The following is a 6,000-nucleotide window of genomic DNA, read 5'->3' on the forward strand; positions in this document are numbered from 1 at the left end:
AGATTTCTAGTTGGATGGATGTCGGGAATATCAACAGCTACAGAAAATGGTATAACGGCTGTAGGATTTGTTGTGAACAGGAAGAAAGAGTAGAGTGTGAGCTGCTGTGGACAGTTCAGTGATAAGGTTGTTCTAATCAGATTCGACAGCAAACTGACACTGACGACGATAGTTTAACTGTATGTACTATTGTCCCAAGCAGAAGCTGAATGAATGAGAAAGAGTAAGTATGTGAGGATAGTGAACAGATAATTCAATACATAAAGGAAGATGAAAATCTGATGCCCATGGGGGCTTGGAATGCAGTTATAGGAGGAGGAGTAGAGGAAAGGTTGAAGGGAGAATATGGGCTTGGTAGTAGGAATGAGAGAGGAGAAAGACCAATTGAGTTCTGCAATAAATTTTGAATGGCAAGAGAGCACTGCTCAGGAATCACAAGAGGAGGTGATACACTTGTAAAAGACTGGGAGGTATGGGAAGATTTCAGATATTGGATTTAAGGTATGCACAGGAACAGTTATAGACATGGATCACAAGTTAGTAATGCTGAAGAAAAGGCTGAATCTTAAGAGACATACCAAGAAGAATCATTGTGCAAAGAAATGTGCTGTGGAAGCACTAAGGGATGATGAGATATGCTCGAAGTTCTCTTAGGCTATAGGTACTGCGATAACAAATAGCTCAGTAGGTAGTTCAGTTTAAGATAAATGGAAATGGACATCTGAAAAAAGAGAAAACACAAGTTGGAAAGAGAAATGGTACTAGGAAGGTAACTGCAAAGAAAGCATAGAAAACAGAAGAAATACTTCAGATGGTCAACAAAAGGAGGAAGTATAAAAACGTTCAGGGAAATTCAGGAATATAGAAATGCAAGGAACTTGGGAATGTCATAAATAGGATGTGTAGGGAAGCTAAGGTGAAATGGCTACATGAAAAATGTGAAGAAATAGGAACAGAAATGATTGTTGGAAGGACTCACTTGACATACAGAAAAGTCGAAACAACCTTTGGTGGAATTAAAAGCAAGGTCAGTAATATTAAGGATGCATAAGAGAGAGCGAATAGGTGGAAGGATTACGAGACTTGTCTGATGACATGAAGAAGAAACAGGAATCGGAATGGAAGAGATAGTGGATTCAGTATTAGAATCACAGTTTAAAATAGCTTCGGAAGACTTAAGATAATATAAGGCAGGAGGGACAGATAACATTCCATTGGAATTTTTAAAATCATTGATGGCAGTGGCAATGAAACATATATTCACGTTGGTGTGTAAATGTATGAGACTTTCAATATACTCACAGACTTTCGGAAAAGTGTCATCCACATTGTTCCAAAGACTGAAAGAGCTGACAAGTGCAAGAATTATTACACAGTCATGCATCCAAATTGCTGACAAGAATAAATTCAGAAGAATGGAAAAGATAATTGAGGATTTGTTAGGTGTCAATCAGTTTGGCTTTACGAAAGGTAAAGGCACCAAAGAGGCAGTTGTGACATTGCATTTGATAATTGAAGTGAGACTAAAGAAAAATAAAGACACATTCAATAGATTTTTCGACCTGAAAAGAGAGTTTGACAGAGTAAAATGGTGCAAATTTCTAAAAAAAAAAAAAAAAAAAAAAAAAAAAAATTACGGGTTAATTATAGGGAAAGATGAGTAATGTACAATATGTACACGAACCAAGAGATGACAGTAAGACTGGAAGACCAAGAATGAAGTGCTTGGATTAAAAAGTATATAAGACAAGGCAGTATTTTTGCCTACTGTTCAATTTATACATCGAAAAAGCAATGGCAGAAATAAAAGGTTCAGAAGTGGGATTAAAATTCAAGGTGAAAGGATATCAGTGAAAAGATTTGGTGATGACATTGCTATCCCCAGTGAAAGTGAAGAAGAATTACAGGATCTGTTGAATGGAATGAACAGTGTAATGAGTACAGAATATGGATTGAGAGAAATTGAAGGAAGACAAAAGTAATGACAAGTAGCAGAAAGGAGAATAGTGAGAAACTTAACATGAAAATTGGCGGTCATGAGTGGATGAAGTTAAGGAATCCTATTACCTAGATGGCAAAATAACCCATGACAGATGAAGCAAAGGGGACTAACGATGGCCAAAAGGGCATTCCTCCCCAAGAGAAGTGTACTGATATCAAAAATAGGCCTGAATGTGAGAGAGAAATTTCTGAGAAAGGACGTTTGGAGCACAGAATTATATGATAGTAAAACATGGACTGTGGGGAAACTGGAACAGAAGAGAATCAAACCATTTGACATGTAATGCTACAGAAGAATGTTGAAAATTAGGTGGACTGATGAGGTAAGGAATGAGGAGGCTGTTTGCCGAATTAGAGAGGAAAGAATACAGTATAACCCCACTTTTACGTTCCTGGAATTAACGTTTTCCTGCTGTTTGCGACATTTTTTATTGATTCCGTGACATTTCCTATACCCACAATGTTAATTTGCACATGATTTTGCGTCAGCATATTTATAATTTTCCCACAATTTATGCATTGCGAAAAAATGTTTATGGAGAAAATATGATGTTGGCTGTCCAGTAGTTTTTACAAATATTACATGGTTAAGTTTCTTGACACCAAGGCACTCTCCTCAATGAATTTGATCCAGTAAATGAGTAAAAGTTGTAACAATTCGTGCCGTATTTCCCGCCTCTGCCAAGCTCCACTTGGCATGGTGGCTGATGGGAGGAACTAGGTTCATTCAAATGAAGATATCGTGACCAGTCGCAACCATTTCCAAACTGTCTCTATTGCAAAAATGTAATTTCGTGATTGTTGTGATCATCGTGACAACTTTGTCGAACCTTATGGGTGTGTTTCGGTGTATGGCCACATGGAGTGCTAGTTGACAGTCATTCACTTAGCGTTGCTCAATTGTTTTTATTGTAAACACAGCGCCGGTTACATATTGTGTTCATGCTGAGCAAAGCGCGTTTTGAGAATTTATTCTTGTTGTTAAGTGCAGTATTTACATATGTATTTTTTGTGGTGTTACACAATCAATGTGAGTGATAGTTTGCGTGTGTGTATCATTTTCTACATAACTGATGAGGTACAGTACCTGATAACCTCAAAAAGACGACTACAGTCCAAGAGACACAGAATAACACATATTCAAACACCGTACAAAATACTTATGTAGATTGTTACACTTGACAACGACAAAAAATCTTCAAAACGTGTCATGCTAAGCATGAAAAAATAGGTAACTAGAGCAGTATTTCATTATTTAAATAATGAATGACATCTGCAGGCTTTCAAAAACATTGATTATGACATGAAATCGAGTCAAACGTTCACATTTCCCAGTTAGTTATCAGCTCCACTTACATCAGCGGTTTTTATTAGATAATAAACCTTCATTAGATAGTAAAAAAGTCCCTGACAAGTCTTGATGCCTGTTAATGTACATATATCACACATAAAGTGCAAAGGGGTTTCCTTTACGTATCTTTTACAGCTTAAAACTTATTTCCCACATTTTAAATTTTCCCGCGGTTTACACCATTTTTTTGAAGTCCCTTGAAAAGCGTAGAAGCGGAGTTTCACTGTATATGGAAAACAATGACAAGAAGGGGCACGATGACAGGACATGACCCCAGGGAATAACTTCCATTGTACTAGATGGAGCTGTAGAGAGTAAAAACTGTAAAGGAAGACAGAGATTGGAATATATCCAGCAAATATGACTTTTAAAAAAAAGTCCATTCTGTAAGGACATCAAGTAATAAAAGTTTTCCAAATTGAACAAACTCACGCCTGACAGCATGTCCACTTATATTTACACAACATCAAATACTAAAGAAATTATCTATCTTGATTTCATAAGAATGTCACACAACCTTTCAGAAAAGCCAAAGGTGGAAAAGAAAATAAAAGTGAAAAAAAACTGGATACAGCACAATGTGATCCCTCTACCAGTGTACCCTCTGTTCCATAACTTGGTGCATCTAGTAACTAAGCTGTTCAGAATATCTGCTACCAGCAAACTAGTCTTTTACGGATTTCTACACTCTGTAATCACTGAAATTTTATTAAGTGATATTTAATTATAACAAATCGTCATAAGAATGACATGTTTTTCATTAATCTTCAGTGCTGCTGCCTTAAAACTGCTTACTTCCATAACATGCAAGTTATAATGCAAAAATAATTAAATATGAAAATTCTTTGACCACCATTATGATGATTCACGTCATTTTATTACAACAAATCATACTAATAATGATTTGTTTTTGAGACATTCAATGTGCTGATGCTTAGGAACAGCATGTATTCATAGTGTGTAAGGTATAACGCAACCCGCTGAGTATGGGCTCCTACTGAACACGACAGATACTGTATGATGGCTCACTTTTTGGTTGTGACGTAGGGAGTGGTGTTATTTCCTATTGGTTCTATTTTACACAACATGTCGAAATATTGCATAACTGATTTCGTGCAACAAAATTGCTCCTCAACATGAAATACCAGGGAGTGACGTCACAAAACTTGTAGGAGCCATGTCAATGTTAGCTAACTCATTCTGTGTGAAGACAGCTTTAAGTATCTACATAACAAAGTGCATATATTAATTCCTTTTCTCTTACAGCCAAGTGTTTTCAAAAACAAAAACAGTTAGCAGGGCTTACTTATACAGACCACTTTACTGCATTCAAGCTGTGCCAAAATTGGATATAACATAAGATTCATTTTAAGAGACTTTGCTTAATAATTAGTATACCAATTAATTTTCCTAAGAAATTAATTCAAGAAGTTGAAGGATTTGACCACCAGCAGATCCTTTAGGCTCCATTTGAAGTGTACATTATTCATTGTTAAAATTTTTATGGTTGTTGGCAGCCTATGTCAAATGTGTTTTCCTATATAACGGTTATCTTCCTGGTGTTCCAGTCTGTTGTTTGATGTGATGATCCTGACAGCTCCTTTTTTTTTGTAGCATTCTAAGGCATTATCCAGTAGTCCACTCAAAAGGTATGTTCAGAGCTGGCTTAAGAACATTTTTCCACACTAGCAACGGACCTTTGCTGCTTTGATCTGCAAGCATTGGTTCAACTATGCTGATATAATCAAAGTACATTAAAAATCACGTTAATCTGGCATCAGACAGTCTTGCACATTCAGTACCGTAATCTGGCATCACTTCATAAATACTAATATTTCAGATGCATTTGTCGGAATTCGATCACGCTTGGCAGTGGTAAACGATTTTGAGTCATGTAGTGCCAACAATTGTTGGTCATGTATCTGATAGCGCCTGTCTTGCACTAATTGCCTACAACAATTAAAAACTGGTGTTTAAAAGTGTTGTAACTATTATTGCTGTTCTATATCACAATGTCTGCCCCCAGTAGCTGTGTGGTCAGCGTGACAGACTGTCAATCCTAAGGGCCCAGGTTTGATTCCCGGCCGGGTCGGAGATTTTCTCCGCTCACGGACTGGGTGTTGTGTTGTCCTAATCATTATTTCATCCCCATCGACGCACAAGTCACCGAAGTGGCGTCACATCGAAAGACATGCACCAGGCAAATGGTCTACCCAACGGGAGGCCCTAGCCACACGACATTTATATCACAATTACAGTAGTGCTGCATATTGTTGCAGAAATGTTTTCTCAACCAAGCACCTCTCAAAACAAAATGTGAGCCAGCCATGAATATCCACTCACCGATTCCAATACACTTTGAATATGTTATTATCTAGGTCCAAATGTAAAACACACATTCTTTTATACATGCTCATATGGCTGTTGAAGTGCTGAAAACCCTCCTGAAGAAAACACTGTCGTTATCTTTCTGAGCACATATCGTTGAAACAGTAGAAGATATAAAGAAAGGAGGGGGGAAAAAATTCATACATAACGTCTGTAGTTGCTGCTGTACTTTACAACTTTGCAATCACATCTTTAAACATTTTGATCCTCCTCTCGCCTCACAATTTTTGAAATGGTAAAAAGTTTATGTGTAATAAATC

Source organism: Schistocerca cancellata, chromosome 8, assembly GCF_023864275.1.
Source record: "Schistocerca cancellata isolate TAMUIC-IGC-003103 chromosome 8, iqSchCanc2.1, whole genome shotgun sequence".
In the NCBI taxonomy this organism is placed as follows: domain Eukaryota; kingdom Metazoa; phylum Arthropoda; class Insecta; order Orthoptera; family Acrididae; genus Schistocerca; species Schistocerca cancellata.